The sequence below is a fragment of the Pinus tabuliformis genome, chromosome 1_2 (assembly GCF_031772625.1).
Source record: "Pinus tabuliformis cultivar Carrire ecotype Pingquan chromosome 1_2, CPIR1, whole genome shotgun sequence".
NCBI classification, from domain to species: Eukaryota; Viridiplantae; Streptophyta; class Pinopsida; order Pinales; family Pinaceae; genus Pinus; species Pinus tabuliformis.
Window position 1 is genome coordinate 921,863,220 of NC_142298.1, and position 19,878 is coordinate 921,883,097.

Here is a 19,878-nt window from a genome sequence, read left to right on the forward strand (position 1 = left end):
AGGTTAGCAACACTGTTGTGGAAAATTGCACAGAGCTGGCCAGCCAGCCAGGGCCACTCAACCCAGAAACAATGCATAAAATTTTCCCTTTGTGACTGTCCATTGCATGTTCCAATTGGTTTCCCGCTTCCCTCTGTTAGGCATGGGATCCCCCAAGGCAAGTTTTGGGGCTTGAAGCCCAAGCTTTGACTAAGTTCGTTGTAAAGACTCCATGATTGTGGGTGCAGAGCATCAATTTGTAATTAAGCCATAGGGTTTTCCGTCATTACTTTTGTAATGTAGTGTCAGCTTGAGAGTTCTACCCATGGTTCGTGGACCATGGGATTGTATAAATAGAGCGAGGCTCTAAGTGTAAAGGGACAATCAATCGATCCATGGAAGATCTAATGAGGAAGCATTGAGTTTGAGTGTAAAGTCGAGTCTTTGGGTAGTAGAGTAGGAGAAGGCTCTACAATTGAGTGAGCAGAAGCCTAGTAGTCTGCAACTGAGTGCGCGGACCCTTGCAGCTGAGTGCACAGGACAGGTTGAGTTTGTAACCGATTGAAGCATTAATAAAGAGAATTTTTACATTATTTATGTGTATATTTTCCTGTTTTATGCATTGAAGTATATTGGGTATGAATTGCAAGTTTACTGTTTATTTTTTGCATGAACTTATATGAATACGTTGAATAAGTGAATATAAAATAAAGTGTTTTTTTTACGCGAAGAAAACTAACTGTTATAAGAAGATAACTAAGTTTTGTGGTGTAACTTAGGGAGATAATGCAGATCACTTCTTTAGCAACATGAAGGCTACTCAGCCCCTGGTTAGGGCTGTGTGAAGGCGAGTATAAAAGGGTGCGAAGGCCTCACGGGTCAGGAAAGTGCACGAAGTGACCTGCATGAAGGTATTCATAGTTGGACTAAATCAACCCCTCAGACATCTCAAGGGTGCGAAAACTTGGTTCCAACATCGCCCCTACTTCTTCAGGTGAGACCTCAGTTCGCGCTTCGTGGGCTATTTCCAAAAGGGCCAGTAGTACAAGGATTTGTTTGGCTAAATAACTTCGAACCTGGGTCAGGCCCCCTCAAGCCAACAAATGATTTTGTTGCTGGGACTGGAATCAGTATAGAGATGTCTGATGTCGTATCATTGGAATCAAAATAAGAAATAAATTGAAGGTTGGTTGGATAGGAGAATTCACGAGTTCGCGGTGCAGGAGAACATGAATTCGCAACTATCAAAAGAAGAGTGGTTAGATTGCTACCTATACATAGAGATACACGAAATTTTCTTCGCATATTTACCTACTGAGTTGTACAAGTGGATCGTGAGGCTAGTAGATAGCTAAGGAAGGTGGATACTCGACAATCCTATTACATGGACCCCAGAGTTGGTGCGAATATTGGAAGCATCAAAGGATAATATCGCGCATGTTGTTGACCACTGGCTCGATTGGATTATAGGAGGATTCATTATTGAGTTTGCGATAGATACTTAAGTCAGCTATAGCGAGGCATAGCAACGCTTTCTCAAAGGACCACGAGGTAAGTACGTAAAGTCTCTAAATACTTGGATTAAAATGTTATTGTGTGAAAACAGGGTTATGCAATTACCTTGATGTCCGGAGCTATGTGAAGTGGAAAAACGTACAGAAACGAAGGGAGTAAGGGACCAGAGAATAGCCCTTTGATTTCACCTCCACGACGAGATGAGGAAGAGCTCGTGAAGGTCTCACCGAGAAGTGCAATCAATTTGATAAGACAAAGGATTCTGCGCATACCACCCCCACACACAGCATCACCAGCTTCACCGCCTTCACCCCCATCTTTTCCCGTACCACCTCCGCCACCTACGCGAGTCCATATGGCAAGCGCGATAAAGTTGCCTATGTTCAAGGGAGTAGGAAATGAAGATCCGGACCAGTTTTGGTTTGTGATAAGGGATGTATGGGAAGCGAAGGGAGTTACAGATGATAATATAAAGAAATCAACACTAGTCATCGCCCTGCATGATCGTGCACTGACCTCGTATATTAAGCATTCTAATGACAATCTGAATGCAGGGATCATGGATATCCAAATTGCGTTGAACAGAGAATTTAGCAGGCCGAAGTCAGAGGCGCAGTCGATCATTGGATTCAAAGAGATCACAATGCTACTAGGTGATACTCCTTGGGAGTTGGATCAGAGACTAAAGTTCACAATTTGTGATGCTAATATGACTTTGACGGATGGACAACATCGCAAATGGTTTCTAGCATCGCTAATGCCACATTTGAGGAACGCACTACCTCAACAGAAGTTAACGACTCAAGCAGAATCCCTAGAGATCGTGATGAGGCTACATGAGACCCCAATACAGGATCCTAACTTGGGAGTTTAGCAGATCCACGCACAGTTGAAAAACTTATGCCTTGAGATGCAGAGTCTGAAACAGGACAGGACAGCCCGACTAGAAGTGCACAAAGAGGTATGGTGCGTAAAATCTAAGGGTCAAGGTCATGACAAGGACCACTACCCAGTGTTCGTGAATTACCTAGCAGGAGGAGGACTAATGCCGTTAATACTAGAGGCACAAGAAGGACCTAGCACGACGCTTTCTTTGTGGTGTGCAATTTGTCAAATACTAGGAAACCATGCTACGGACAACTGCCATTTGTTACAAAAGTACACACAAAATTTACAACAATTGTTATGTAATTTTTGTAGATCAGTTGGACACGATGGGCGCACTTGTAGAAGCTATGAGATGATGATGGATATAACTCCCACCTACAGGGTTCAGGCCGAAACACAGCCCCTTGACCAGAACACAGTAGTGGTGCGAACTAAAATTCAGGGGCGCGGACGAGGCCGAGGTGGAGGAGGACCTGGAAGAGGTCATAGACAGCTGATATGTTACAATTGCGGAGGGCCATGACATGATTGTATGAATCCAACGCGTCCATCATGTCAGTATTGTACCTTGTTTGAACATGAGACGGAGGATTGTCCTACATTGATAGCTAGGCTGCGCGACAAGGGAGCGCTACAACCTCCCCCGACTTAGAACCTACAGATGATGAGTTTTGAGCTGCGCGAGGAAGATCTAAATGTGATCATCATGCTCCGAAGTGGAATTATGATGGGAGATGATAAAGGCAAACAACTTGAAGATAGTACTTGGGTTTGCAAGGCTCCGATGAATGAAGCAGAGTTTGATTTGGAGCGCGCTAAGGAAACCTTCATGGAAGCTAGGAAGCACTTCGCTGATGCATCCACTTTAGGGGGAAAAGATAGATCAGAGCCAGAAATGGACCCATCTATGCTTACGATGTTCCTAGAAACATGCATGAAACTACTGCACGATAGTAAGGCTGTAAAAGGATTGTAGGAACTCATTAACAGATGCGCTGGGATCGTGCCAGGAGATCCGTGCGTAGTTTAGAAGATTGGAAAGCATGCGACGAGGATGGGAAGAGAAATGAGGTTGACCATGCAGATTGGAGAATATGAGATGGACCAAGTAATTATGGATTTAGGATCGGATGCGAATGTTCTGTCGAAGTAGACATGGGAGCGCATGGGAAGGCCTACACTGCAATGGTCTCCTATCTAGTTGCGAATGGCGAACCAACAAAAGATAATACCTATGGGGAGATTGCAAGGAATCACCATGGATATTGAAGGGGCAAGTGCACTAGCAGACTTTGAAGTGATAGAGATTGTTGATGACAACAATCCCTACCCCGCGCTCTTAGGAATTGATTGGGCCACTGACATGAATGGCATGATTAATATGAAGAAGTGCAAGATGATTTTTGAGAAAAAGTCTCTATGCGTAGTCATACCTTTAGACCCTATGGAAGGATCACACTACACAGAGCCAGTGCACGATTATGAAAGTGACGATGATTTTGACTGCATCTACAAGATAACCATACAAGAGCAAGACTGGATAAATCCCACTGCGTATGGATGAATCTCATGGGAGCGTGAAAGCTCTTGTATTTCGGATTTGGAGGAAGAGATAAAGCGATGGTAGAACTAGTTACACGAGGTAACCACGCTGAAATGTAACATGGTGACAATATCGTTGCACTGCGTATCTACAGAAGTGAGAGATTTGCCTACTTATGATGGATTAGGTGAGGTAGATGCTTTCTTGGACAGATTTGAAAGGGAGGTGCCGGAAAAGTAAAGTTTCTAGGCTTTGAAGTGGGTACTGTGCGCTACACCTGCAAGGTGGTGGGGTATGTACCAAGAAAGCTTTGAGGACTGGTGCGAATGCAAGAGAATGATGTGCATGCATTTTGGGAAGCCTACAATGCGACTAACAAAAATAAAATGTATGGGATGGTCTGCGCACACATCTATCCAGGTGGGTACATGCATATGGTAAACAACCTGCACTGATGCACATGGAATTTGCGTTGGGCAACACGATCAATAAGCAGGTGTTGGGGAGGAAATTGCACGAACGGTCCCTCTAGTTGGAACGATAAAGTGTGGAAAGAACAGATGTGCAGAAGGTTACCCGTGAAGAATCATTTAACAAAGTATGTGAAGCACTGAACAGGGTATATAATGCACAACGAAGTGATTGGCACCTGCGCATACCAACAATTTTGTGGGCTTATAGGACAACGTCTAATAAATTGACGGGACAGATGCCTTCTAGGGTGGCCTATGGAGCAAACGCTATAATCCCAATGGAGTATATTATGCCTAGTCCATGCATAGTAGCACCCATGGATATGGCGATTCACAAAGCCTTGGAAGAAGGGATCGTGGAGCTAAACGAAGAAACACGTTTGGGACCTGATGAAGAGATCCTACAAGGTGATCTTAGGCTCCAAGAACTCACGAAAGAAAGAGTACGGTTAAAGGAGAAAAGCGCTCTGATGGAAGCATAAGTCAAGAAGCTTGAGGAAGAAATAAAGAAGGATTTTCTCAATAAGAAAACTGTGGTGATAAAATAGGGTGTGCACGATTACGTTGAAAAATTTTGGGACTACCGCCAAGAGTTGATCAGCTTGATGCCTTGGATTGGACCATATATTACTAGAGGGATCACTGATGATGGTGCAATACAGATGGTGAAGTGCACGATGCAGACAATCAAGTTAGAAAACTGAGTTTTCCTAGGAAAAGTGATTGATGGCTGGTTGAAGCCGTATACAGGTGGCCCGACCACTTAACTAGTAGTGGGAAGTATAGTCTTAGCACTACAGGAAGTTGAAAGGAGGCGTGGGACTATAAACTATCCTGCCCGAGAGCTGCACAATGTCAGGGCTGCGCGCAGGAGCGAAGTGTCACAGAGTCCACGACAACACAAGGGTGGCTTCATTGCTGCTCGAGTTGGATGGAAAGTCACTATCGTAGTCACTATTCACGATGTGATGCTTGACTTGAGACCAAATGGAGTGGACTTTAGGCATTTAAGGTGTGCTTTATGGCCAAGATTTGGGAAAATCTGCAGCCAAGGGAGCATTAATGGACTGGATTTGGGGGGAATGTTCGAATTTGAATTCAGAAGGCACTATAAATTCAGAAGCCAGATGGTCCTTGAGTTGGCCATCCTAATAGAGGCACCAACAGAGGCGCGCATCCATAGGTTAGTAGCAGGAGTGTGTGAGGCGCAAGAAGAGATGGCTAAGGTTTAGCTGGAGTTGAACCTTCAGATAGCAAAGATGTAGTTGAAGGCACATCCTTCAACTCCTCTAAAGGTAAGGGAACAACGCACCAACACCATTACATTTGGGATGAAGGAAATCAGTAGTGCAGTAAAGGACTGCACCAAAATGTTGAAGAATCGTTCGAGGTCCTCACCACTCTGAAGGAGGACCCAAACATACAATGCTTAGAAGCAGAGGAATGTGAGCTACAACAACAGTATGACAATGTCAAAGGGACCGTTCAGACGGTGGCCCTTACATAGAGGCTCGCGCGGATGCAACGAGCCAAAGTGCTTAAGGAGCAGGTAAACGCAATGTGACATAGAGAAGCGGTTCTTAAGGCATGCATCCAACCTTGGATCGACGAGGCCTTCGTAATCACAACAATAATTGAAGGCAAGCTTGCTTAGATGCAAGGGACACAGGAGCAGATACAAGAAAGCAGTTCTGACACCGCGGTCTCAGACCAAAGCGTACAAGAGATATAGTCGGCAACCACTCAGTGCATTTTCAACCTTGCAGTAGTCCGAACATAATTGGGAGGTCTTCACATGAAGATCTCCGCACCAACAGAGTGACTCGAGGGCGAGTCACGATGTTTGTGTTGGGGGCCTATTGGGCATGGGATCCCCCCAAGGCAAGTTTTGGGGCTTAAAGCCCAAGCTTTGACTAAGTCCGATGTAAAGAATCTGCGATTTATGGGTGAAGAGTGCGAAGTTGTAATCAAGTCATAGGGTTGTCCACCCTTACTTTTGTAATGTAGTGTTGGCTTAAGAATTCTACCCATGGTCCGCAGACCATGGGATTATATAAATAGAGTGAGGCTCTTGGTGTAAAGGGACAACCAATCAATCCATGGAAGATCTAATGAGGAAGCATTAAGTTTGAGTGTAAAGTCAAGTCTTTGGGTAGTAGAGTAGGAGAAGGCTCTGCAGCTGAGTGCGTAGAGGCCTAGTAGTCCGTAGCTAAGTGCATGAACCCCTGCAGTTGAGTGCACAGGGCAGGTTGAGTCTGTAACCAATTGAAGCATTAATAAAGAGAAGTTTTACATTATTTCTATGTATCTTTTCCTATTTTATGCATTGAATTATATTGGGTATGAATTGAAAGTTTACTGTTTATTTGTTGCGCAAACTTATATGAATACGTTAAATAAGTGAATATAAGATAAAGTATCTGTTTACACGAAGATAACTAACTGTTATAAGAAGATAAGTAAGATCTGCGATGTAACTTGGGGAGATAGTGCAGATCGCTGCTTTAGCAGTGCGAAGGCTCCTCAACCCCTGGTTAGGGTTGCGTGAAGGCGAGTATAACAGGGTGCGAAGGCCTCGCGAGTCAGGAAAGTGCGCAAAGTGACCTACGCAAAGGTATTCACAGTTGGACTAAATTGACCCCTCAGACATCTCAAGGGTGCGGAAACTTGGTTCCATCATCTCCCCATACTGCTTCGGGTGAGATCTTAGTCCACGCTCCACGGGATGTTGTCGAAAGGGCCAGTAGTATAGGGATTTGTTTGGCTAAATAACTCCAAACCTGGGTCAGGCCCCCTCAAGCCAACACCCTCTAGAATTGCACAATCCTACCTTGCATGCTAAGCAACTTTTACCGAAAAAGAAAAAAGCAAAAAAGAATCCCTAGATTTTAGGGATCTATTTTTAGCATCTGGAGTTACATGCAAAGTTGATTTTAGAAACTCCCTGCCAAGTGTCATTTTTCCTAGACTTGTGGCATGCACATAACAAACCCTCAATTCACCAAATCTATTTAAATGACACCTTAGAGCTCATTCTTCATAGTTGATCTTGGAGCTCTAGCATTCTTGAGGCATCTAGGAACCTTTGGCACAGTCGGTGCAACTTTTCTGAGTAATTTTTGCTTTTCATGTCTTTTGTTGCTTTTTCTGTCACTTTTTATTTCTCGGCTTATATGAGTGTTGTTTTCCCTATTTTATTGAACAACCATTGGCATTTTAATGTATTTTAACTTGTAGATGTGTTGTTTCAAATTTTTCATTGCATTTCCTTAGTGTCACATGCATAACACTGTTTCTACACTAAAAGTCGTCGTTGCGGCGACTCTCTTCACGAGCTCCATGGTTTTTTCATTTCACTAATTTATGCACTTACTTGAATTGCATGCATGTCTATTCACTCGGATCTGCACCAACTTTTCACACACATTCAGTCCTTCACGTTTTCAGGTTGCCCTTGGGCAAATCTGGGTTGTCTTGGCCTAGATCTTGCTTCTCCCAATATGTATTGCACATTCCTAGCAGTCAAGGCTCTGCCTTGCCGCGAGGAATTGCACAGAGGATGCTCACACTGACTCCCAACTGTGCTCTGCATAATCCTGGGAGGTTGTTCCCCATTCCTGCCCACTGGAACTATGCAATGCGTAGTTCCAACCAACAACCTAGCCTGACTGATCTACGTATTGCACAGTTTTAGTCAGCAATGAGCCTCATAAGACTGCGCATTATGCAGTTCCAGTCTAGTGATCCTCACTGGTAGTTGAGACTATGTAATGCACTGTTCCGGTTGATAGTCTCCCAGCCTCTTAGAGTCAATGCTGTGCAATCTTGCCCAGTAGTCACTAGTTTGTTGCCCGATTGATTATCGAGTTTCTTTATGTTTTTGGTTGACATTTCCTTGTTGTGAGTGTCTTCTTTGTCTCCAAGTACCACAGGTTTTTGAGCATCTTGTCAATAGTACATTTATCATGGCCTCTAAGAGAGATAGATCAAAATACACAGTTGAAAGTAGTACTGGAGATGTGGTTGCCCAAGGGTCTATGAGCTGGATCAAAACACACAGTTGAATGTAGTACTGGAGTTGAGTAGGGGTCTATGAGCTTGCCCATATACATAGATACACACTTATTCATTGAGAAAGACATCAAGAGCACATGGCAAGTGTTATAGACATTTTTGTGCCTTGCATCACTGAGCATGAAATGTCAATAATCTAAGGGATCCAAAGTCCCTAAACATAGGAACAAGGCCAACAAACCACAGCAATTCACAGAAGTTCTCCACCTGAAAACACTCAAAAACAAGCCAATTCTGGATCATGTCAACTGCTCCACTGAGCATCTGTGCTGAATGTCAACTACTCCACTGTCTACCTGCGTTGAATGTCAACTCCAACAAAGGCTACCTGCGCTGAGCGTAATTGGACAAGTGGCGGGCTCATTTCTCAATGTGTCAATGCCTAGGAAGCTTCCAAAATGACACTTGCATCAAGGAATTCGACTGGTGATGAGTAAGAGGTTCCAAATCTCCAAGTGGAAGCAAGGACCTCCAAGTGGACTCAAGAACTGAGAGAGGGAGAGGACACTAGTCAGATCTCAAGCTGACTCATCCTCTCTCCAAAACATCTATATATAGATCTCTCCTCCATGAGATCTAGAGGCTGGAATTTTGTTATTGCAAAGAATTGTTGTTGGTTTGAGGTTGGATCATTGGGTGCTTAATGCTTTGAAGGGAGCTGAAGAAGGAATTCCATTCTGCTGGGAAGGAGATGCTGGATTGGAGCCCTATGGGTTGTATCTCTTCCTGAACCCTGTTACTTATCAATAAAGCTATCTTGGTTTGCTCCTATATGCTAGTGTATTTTGTATGATTGCATTAGTGTATTTGATTTACTTCTAATCCTGAATCATTTATGAATATGAATATTTGCCTTTGTTTGGTGTTCTGCTCTTGTCGCAAGTAGCTGTTCTCTTGTCACAGGTAGCTGTTCTCTTGTGATCTCGTGGGAATCAAGTAGCTGTTCTCTTGAGCAAGCGAGGAGGCAAGTAGCTGTGGACACCCAAAGAGAAGAGGATCTAGATCGAGGGACAACCGGAAGACAACGGTAAGTCTACCGATCTCCCCTCTTTCACATTTCATAAAGGAAGAAATCATAATAGCTGTATCTGTTTGTTGCTAAGGCGCTGTCACACCTTAGGTGGATAGGATCGTCCTGCATAGGCATTTTTCCCCACAACAAATTGGCGACTCCACTGGGGACATTTGTTTTAGTCATTTTATTTGTGTTTACATCATTGTTTGCTTCATAGACTCAACAGCAACAATCAAACTGCTTTTGCAAAGTAGACTGTTGTTGCCTTGATCCTTCACTGGATTTTGTCTATGATTTGAACAATGGACTCACAAATGACTTGATGATCCTTTGTGATAGTCTTTAGTACCCTCTCAAAGCATCCCTCTGTTTATCCCTTGCTTGTGTTTCTGATTTGGCCTGAAACAGTTGATTTTTGAGCATTTTATGACCCGGAACCCAAGAGAAACGAGAGTTTCTCCTTCAGCGCAGACACTGTGAAGGTAGTCTGCATTTCAACGCAGGTCCTGTGAAGGCTACCTACGCTGGATGTCAACTCCACAGTGTTAGACTTGCGCTGAACCAGTTTAGCCTTGTGCAGCTGGGGTTCTCTGTTGTCTGTTGCCCTGTTTTGATCTCTGTTTTTGCAGCCTTTAACCAGCATAGGTACCAGTCTGATAACTCCTTTTCTTTGCTTGAATTCCGCCTCCTTTTGTACAAAAAGACTGTGAGTGTTTTTATGTGTTTGTGGCGTCATTTACAGTTTTCCTTTGCATGAGCGAAATAATCATCCTGTAGCCCTTGATTCAGATCTGATTGATTGTGATCTTAGGAGAGAGTTCATTGGCTGTTTGTAGTTGATTATCATTTGCTTTTGCTTATTGGTTTGGATTTGTCTCTTTTAAGTGTCGAAACAAGTATTCCTTTCGAAAAGTCGCAAAGTGATTGTAATCTCTTCTACCCTTGCTGATTTTGGAAAAAGTAAACTTGTTTGTATTCTGTCATTTAAAAGCAAATTCAAAGTTGTACAAAAAGCTTTCTTTGTAGGCATATATACTAAGAAAGTGGAAAACAAACACCTGCATTGTGCATTTGCATTTTGATAAGTTTGCATGATTGATTTAGGAAGAGTGCATTAGAGTGTGCTGATTGCTCTTTGAGAAAAGATAGTCGCTTTCTTTTCCCTTAGTAGCTAGGATTTTCAAAGTTGAAAAGATTATAAAGCTTGCTTATCATCTTAGACTGCATTTAGGAATTGTACCATACATCTCGTGGTGATCCTGAAAGACAAACTTTAAAAAGATCAACTTAAAATAAACTGAATGAACCTAACAACGCTTTGCAACATAACGCACAACATAGAGGTCTAGGCTAGAGACGTGTTCCGGCGTCGTTAAGCCTAGTGACTGTCGATCTCGTGGAAGGTGGGTGATTCCTCCTGAGGGACGATAGCGCTAGTACGGATTTGTGCTCCCATGTACCGTCGCGTATATATTGGGAGACCCCTATAGGCATATATCCTTTATCCTTAGGAAACTGTGTCGGCCGCCCTACTGATCGCAATGCAGTGAACACAGCATTCACGAAGATCGACCGCCCATACCGTAAAAATTATTCTGCGGTTTTGCGAAAAGTTTGGCACACCCTCTGCCTAGATCTCCAGAGCAGTTCCTTTTGGCCTTTTTCAGACTCTATAACATAAAAAGTCCATCCGAGCATTTGTCACTTCGGGCTCGTTAAAACATCGAAGGAGACTAGAGTCATCTTTAGCTTTTTCTCGACTCTTTAAAAGTGAAAAAGCAAGTTGTGGCTAAAGCGTCGTTAACAATTTATTTTAAACGGAACAATCACCCTTTATTCCCGCGTTGATCTTTAGGTTGAAAAGATGGAGCACACCAACCAAGGAATTCCCCTTGGTGGAAATCCTAGTCCCTTCTCCTCTTGGGGAGATGTTGGTGCGCCCCACATGGCCACTTTGTCGCTTCCAGGACTGACAATTGGCCTACCAGTCTGGCTCTTTTCAACAAATGTCGTTCAGAATACCACAATTCCTGAACAGTCGAGTCAACAGTTAGATCAGACAAGAGTTGCCTCCCAGCCTTCTACTTCATCTTCCTCTCCTCCTTCCTCTTCGCTTGACGGAACTGGTAAATCAAAAAACCGAGTTCCTAAGGAGAAGAAGGAGAAGAAGAAGAAAGAAAAGAAGAAGAAGGAGCCTAAGGCGACTGGGGGCAAACAAGTGTCATCTGACAAAAATCCACACACAGCACTCGTAAGGCCTAAATCGCCATGCGTCATATGCAAGGGAGACCACTTCCATAGAGATTGTCCCTGTATTCCCCGGATACTAAGAGACTGGTCCCCCCGTTTGCACAATTCGGTAGCATCGACCTCTGATAGCCATGTCGACTGCTCACCGTCAACTAGTGGGAGTGAAGCCCCAGGACAGAGCGGGAGAGCTAAATTTCCCTGCAGACTGTGTGAAGGCAATCACGCCATCCACCGTTGTCCCTTCTTAGACGAGGCAAAAAGAGTTCTGGAAGATCGCCCGATTTTACGAGCGCATCTTCCTCCTGGATATCAAAAACTCTTGCCAAGTCCCTCGCCAGTTGAGAACCCGGCTGACCCGCCCAGGTGGTCAGCCGAAGCACCTGTCATTGAAGATGAACCGTCTGAATCCATACCTGATGAAAGTCTAAAGGTTGAAACGGCAGTTGACCCGGTTTTGCCTTCAGAGGCTCTATCTTCGAATGACACCATCACAGAGGAGAATAAAGATGACACCGTCCAAGTTCTCTTCATCAGCACCGACTCTGATGATCAAGGGGGCAATGCCACCATTCCTTTATCGCAGGAAGGAAGTTCATCAGAGCGATATCCGGCTGTATACTCGGTCCCACCACCAAGCAACCTGGTTGTGTCCTTTGACTGGAACCAACTAGGCAGACCCCGCTTGCCAGCTAGCATACCATTCAGAATTATTGTCCAAATATACAGAATGGTAATGGCTGGTACAGTTATTGATGAAGGGGCATCTGTGAGTATCCTTTCCTCTATTGCTTGGAAAGCGCTTGGTTCGCCTGCGCTTTTGCCTGAAATGAGAAATCTATCAGGCTTTGATAAAGGAACCAGTCGCCCTTTAGGGATCCTCCCCAATGTGCCAATAACATTGAAAGGGAAGACCGTTCAAATGAACGTGATGGTCGTTCAAGGACCCTTGGATTATAACCTACTCCTTGGACGAGACTATATATATTGCATGGGAGCCATCGTCTCATCACTCTTTAGAGTAATGTGTTTTCCGCATGAAGGAAGAATGGTCAAGCTCGTGGACCAACTTTCATTCCCCGGATCACGCATCGCAAATAGTCAGATACCATCCCTAAATGGTCTATTCACACAAGAAGTGTCTCAACCCACGGTCCGTCCTCCTGATGAGCGCGAGTAATCCGGGAGGATATGACTAGAACCCAGGGGGCATGCGTCCTGGTCTGCTTCGGCAGAGAACTTTGGGTATAGGGTAGGTTTCCGCGGGAGAATATGACTAGTCCGTACCCCGTCCGTCTAGGAAGAGGGTTGTTCTAGAAAAAGATTCTTTTGTCAAAGTTATGTGAGTGGAATAAACTATTTTTCACCCACCTTTGTCTATTTCAGTAGACATTGCCGAGGAAATGTTTTGTTTAAACTACTAACAAGACAATCTTTGGGTAACCTGAAAGAGGTAAGCCTCTCTCGTTAAAACAAATGTTTTGACGGAAAAGAAGTAGAGGTAACCTTGAAATTCTGTCTTATGCCTGGGGGCATGCAAACCTTTTGGAGTGTAAGCAAGGGGCGGCTATTTATTTTTTAAATTTTTAGGACCTCTAACCCTTTAAACTCGTAGGATTAGTCGTTTCCGAACTTGCATAAAGAAAGGATGCGGAGCAAAGCGTAGTGAGATGAAGCTCCATAAAAAATAGCGATCTCCAATGAGACACTCTTATCATATGACTGGTATAAACGAGCAGTTTTAACGCGGAATTTATGCTCGTTAAAAAATAGAAAAGCGATATCGAGCAGTTTTAACGTGGAATTTATGCTCGTTAAAAAATAGAAAAGCGATATCGAGCAGTTTTAACGCGGAATTTATGCTCGTTAAAAAATAGAAAAGCGATAACGAGCAATTTTAGCATAAAGTTCATGCTCGTTAAAAAATAAACGCAAGATCCGAGCAGTTTTAGCACATAGTTGATGCTCGTTAAAAAATAAACATAAGTTCGAGCAGTGTTTTGGCGCATTCAAGCTCGTTAAAAAATGAACCTATTTCGGTAAATAACCATTGTGTATGTAACTTTATCAGCCATAAAAGCCTTGGTCGTGTTTGCACCGTCACCTCCACTTTTTATTTGGCCGATCGTTCACCTCCATATGATTGTTTACCCATTTTGAGGAACAGCTGCGAAGAGTGATTTCACCTAGCCATCCTTGTGACATTGCCGTGATTGGAAAATTCCAACCTGTACCTGGAATCAGCTGCTAACCCTGTTCATCACTCGTTCCTCAAAAGACGAGTCTTCTTTAAGCTCTTTTCAACTGACTCGTAAAATATGAAAAGATTGCCGAGTTTTGGCCTTCCAGCTCGTTAAAGCAACCGGAAGAGCTATCCCTCCTCTAGATTTTAATCTTTTTGGACCTGAGGGATTATTGCACAAAAAGATTGAGCGCTTGTTTATTCGGCTCGTTAAAACTATCGAAAACTCATCCCTTCTGTATTGTTTTATACTTTTTCGGACTTAAGGGATTAGATGACGAAAAAGGACTTTTGGAGTTAACTTTATGTACCTTTTCAGACTCTCTAAAAATGAAAAGGGCCGAGTTTTCCTTGTCGTTAGACTCGTTAAAATCACTAAATAGCGACAAACTTGTCTTTAGACGAGAACGAGTTTCACTATTGCTAGGCTCGTTAAAACGTAGCGATGGGCTTGCCCGAAGGGCAGGTTATAGAACAAGCATATGTTATCCTCCTCAAGCTTGACAAAAATAAAGAGGTACTGGTCAGCAATGATTGGGGAAAAATTGGGAAAAAACCAAGAAAACTTTGATGGTAGCAGGTCGCTCTTGAACATGACACTTTTCTTCCGTACCACAATCGGGTTGGGTTGTTTCATTCACCGGTCACATCACCATGGTCTCGCCATATCATCCATACTTGGGGTAATGCTACCGATCCATCGCATCAGTGTCGCGATATGTTCAAGAGAAGTCGTTCAGAAAGAGTCAACCGGGTCCCATCCACTGCCATACATTATCCTTCATCCATTCATGACCGCCACCCTAAATCATATGTCACAGATCGTTTTCACCTCTATTAAAATCATTAGCTTCGTTCCGTGTCACTGATGTGGGATTCATCAAGGCCCTCCTTTGACGGATCGCTTCTTGTCGACATCAGCTCATTATCCAAGAAGTTGATCTAGGAACAACCCCTTCAGTACTTTGAAGCTTGCATGCCTCAATGGCAAGTTTCTCACTTCCGGCGATAGGTATACATCAATGACCTTCGACCAGAAGATTTTGCGTGGTGTTCGACGCCAAGTCCTTTATTCACACCACGTGAATTGTACTGCAGTACCTTGAGGGTCATTATCATTATCGGTGATTCCTCTCGTGCTTGTTAACGGTTTACATCATTGACCGGTAATCAAGCGATGTCTTTCCATGTTCGACTTCAGCGCAATTCTCACATGGATCGACTTGTACTTAGAGTGAAGATCGAATGAGTTTGAAGACCCCGGATCTAGTTTCATCCATCCGGGCTGCGATATATATTCAGGAAAAATAAAGACATTTGACATGTACATCATTGCAGCAGAGGATCATCCTACTCAAAGGATGATAATTTCACCAAAATTATCAGTCTACCATCAGACGATTGTCTGTGCTATGTACAAAAAATGAATTTATAAAGCTGAGCATGGGAATGCCCGCCTCAGCTAGATCATGAAAGCAGTATGAATCATAATGTATTGTATTGTATCTTATTACAGGTCTCCTCCCAGCAAATGGATGAACTTCGGACCCTCCTGGATAAAGCATTTCACCCGATAAACGGCCTCATACTTTAGGGGGCAACTGTTATAGACATTTTTGTGCCTTGCATCACTGAGCATGAAATGTCAATAATCTAAGGGATCCAAAGTCCCTAAACATGTTGTTCCTACCCCTAGAGGAACAAGGCCAACAAACCACAGCAATTCACAGAAGTTCTCCACCTGAAAACACTCAAAAACAAGCCAATTCTGGATCATGTCAACTGCTCCACTGAGCATCTGCGCTGAATGTCAACTGCTCCACTGTCTACCTGCGTTGAATGTCAACTCCAACAAAGGCTACCTGCGCTGAGCGTAATTGGACAAGTGGCGGGCTCATTTCTCAATGTGTCAATGCCCAGGAAGCTTCCAAAATGACACTTGCATCAAGGAATTCGACTGGTGATGAGTAAGAGGTTCCAAATCTCCAAGTGGAAGCAAGGACCTCCAAGTGGACTCAAGAACTGAGAGAGGGAGAGGACACTAGTCAGATCTCAAGCTGACTCATCCTCTCTCCAAAACATCTATATATAGATCTCTCCTCCATGAGATCTAGAGGCTGGAATCTTGTTATTGCAAAGAATTGCTGTTGGTTTGAGGTTGGATCATTGGGTGCTTAATGCTTTGAAGGGAGCTGAAGAAGGAATTCCATTCTGCTGGGAAGGAGATGCTGGATTGGAGCCCTATGGGTTGTATCTCTTCCTGAACCCTGTTACTTATCAATAAAGCTATCTTGGTTTGCTCCTATATGCTAGTGTATTTTGTATGATTGCATTAGTGTATTTGATTCACTTCTAATCCTGAATCATTTATGAATATGAATATTTGCCTTTGTTTGGTGTTCTTCTCTTGTCGCAAGTAGCTGTTCTCTTGTCACAGGTAGCTGTTCTCTTGTGATCTCGTGGGAATCAAGTAGCTGTTCTCTTAAGCAAGCGAGGAGGCAAGTAGCTGTGGACACCCAAAGAGAAGAGGATCTAGATCGAGGGACAGCCGGAAGACAACGGTAAGTCTACCGATCTCCCCTCTTTCACATTTCATAAAGGAAGAAATCATAATAGCTGTATCTATTTGTTGCTAAGGCGCTGTCACACCTTAGGTGGATAGGATCGTCCTGCATAGGCATTTTTCCCCACAACAGCAAGACATAAACACTATTTTTGCAGGTAACTTTGAGGAGAATCTGGAGGACCGACAAGTCTATGTCAATATTCATATGTCAAGATTTTACAACATTTCATGCAGGTATCCCACCTTCCCATGCATAGATGTGATCCACTGGATTGTCTCACACATTGATATTAAGACAATGATAATGAGCAATGTCAGTGGAGTAGAGCTTGCTTCCTCTAGGACATAATATTATCAGCAGATGTACCATTTTCCATAGTCGGTGAATAGGATGGATGCACAATTCTACACTCCCAACAACAACGTGAACACAAGAGACACCTTGAAGCAGTGGGTAAGGGAACCATCAAAGTTCATGATGACACCCAACCAGATATACAGACAAAGAAACTCAGGAAGGCTTACCAATTCTTGGTCATCTTTCCATGCCACTCATATGGCTAAGGGAGTACAGAGACCTTCAAGCAGAGTTTGGTTGCTATGTTGGATCAACTAGCAAATAAAGAAAAACCTTTCAACTAGTCTAACACGTTGGCTCTCCAGTTGAAAGTGCATGTATCCAATGCCCGAAGTCCGCCCAAGGATCAACAAGCAAGATTCTTCATGTATGCCTACCTGCTCGATACAATCTGTGTCTGTTAATAGTTTCCTGGCATGGTTTGGGCATGGACACCTTCTGAGAACGCTATGAACGTATATTGCAAATTTCTCTCAGAAAGCAGATACCGAGGATTCATCGCCAAACTATCTAACCACTTCATTGCCCCTCTGTAAATTATGATCTTTGAACAAGATCTGCCTTGCATGTCCCAGGAAACAATGGAGGCATTGATGAACATTGCATATTGGTACACCTCACCCAATGGAACCTTCATCTAGATGTATAGCGCGAAGAACGCTCCGCATGTGTTACCAAATTTTTCCACAGACAAGTTGGTCATGTAGGAGGTTTCATGCCACATATCAACAAGGTTATCAATTGGATTGCACAGGAAAAGAAGGCACCATGGCCTATGCTTCCTTTACAAATTGGGTTGTACGCAATCCAAAGTTTGAAAGAAGTCAATGCCGAGGTCGAGGACTTCAAGAAGTTTAAGTTCAGCACCAAGAGTTTCAATCCGTATGATCCACATGGTTTATGAAGGGACCACTGTGCAAAAGTGTATTATTATTGGATCCATGGTGAATGTCATTATCCATAGGAAGACCCATGGAGATATTATTATAAATCCTCCAGGCTCAATGAACTGGTCAACATGGCAGTAGAGTGGCTAGCACCACTCAAGGCAGCAACACCACAAGGAGAAACAATGAAAACAACAACAAGTAGCAAACCTGTGTAAGATAAATGCAAGAGGAAGATTTCCAAAAGTGCAGAGGTGGAGAAAAGCTACAAGTTTAAGGAAGATCCACCGGCTGAAAGAGAATCTTTGGAGATTGAAGCAAAGAGGTGATGACGTGACAAGAGAGTAGTGTAAAGAAAGAGGGAGAAGCAAGGACTGGAAGAGATGGCGAGGAAGTTGTAGGAAGTAGAGCAGAAGCTAAACTAAGAACAAGAGCTACGCAGAAGAGAGAAGGAAGCACAACAGGAACATGAACAAGAACAGGAACACAAAAAGGAGGAGGTGCAAGGTGTACAGACAACACAAACCTACACCGATACAAGTTGAAGACTCAAAACCAACAATAGATGAGGAACATGGTGAGCAGTCACAGGAACAGGAACTAATACTCAATAAGATGAACGAATAGTAGAATAGATGGACATGGAGATGGAGCAGAAAGAATAGGATCAGGACACTGACCTCATGCCAAAAGCAACTGAGGTTACCCCACAGGCTTCACTAGCTCCATCGGCAGAGCAAGCCCCAAGTGAGAAAGGGGATACTATTTTCCTTGAGGATAATCTGGGAACAAATGTGTACAACATAACCTTTGATGAGTCACATCACAGAGTTGTACAAGCACGTAGAGCGCACACCCTAGATGAGCATGCATCACTTGCACACTTTGAAGAACAGGTGTTTATGTCAGATGTGCTAAGACATCCAGTTGCCTTTGCCAATGCTAAAAAGGATTATGCCAAAGCCACGAGCTCAAGTGTGAAGTTATTGATAGTAGAAAATGAGCACATGGCTAAGGAATTACACGCAGCCAAGCAGAGAGAGGAACAATCAACAGGATCCTCCAGAGAAAAGATGAAGAAAGCGATACTGGCTAAAGTATCATTTCTTGAGATAGTGATGCGAAGATGATATGACAGGTTCGTCACTATGCACAAGGCAGTTGTCCATCTACATGGTCATCATCAACGCTGCATGAAGATAGCATCAACAATCACAAATATACATGTCGTTGTTGATCATGTACATACATGGATAATGAGGTACAAGGGAGCCTCGCTTCACTTACATAAGATGACGAAGTCATGGGTAAGGTTGGGCAAATCATGCATCCAGAGTCTGATCCAGAACTATGAGGAACTCCCACCGCTCATCACCAATGTTGAGGCTTCATAGCACAGTTGTTTAGGAGTTTGGATGTCGTAGTGAGAAAGTATGTTACCCCATCAATTAGTATGATCATCGAGGCCAAAGAGAATAACCAAGTCAAACTGGAGCTCGATGCCTACTTTGATCAGTTGATGCTCATGGCCACCAACATAGATAACATGCGGATGTACATTGCCGATCCAACCTTTCTTAGGAATAAGTTACACATGTTATAGGACAAGTTGGACAGGGGTTCCAAATCAGTATACTCGGAAACAATGGAGGCAAGAGTTCATTTCCAGGAATACATCATCAAAGAGCATGTGGACACCATCATGCTCTACCAAGCATGGAATCAGTTCGTCATTGAGGATCATGGAGAGGATGTTGACGGATTGGTCTTTCAACAACGATCTAAGTCTTAGTGTTTTCTTATCTGGCTGACTCAAGCCTATTTTTGTCCCACATGGGTATATGTGGAAAATATATTTTTATAAACATGATGTAAAGTGAACCTCATAAGTCATAGAATGGGCTTTTGGGAGCCAAGCTTTTGCTAGGTATTTATTAGAAAGGGATTGGAGAGTATTGTAGTGAGCCTTGGCTTCTCCATAGTGTAGAGCGAGTACATCTCTTTGGAGGAGCAGGCAATGTTGACTGTAACATTCCACTATTGGGACTAGTGGCATTCATGGTTGTGTGTATGGATGGAACTTTCACTTTT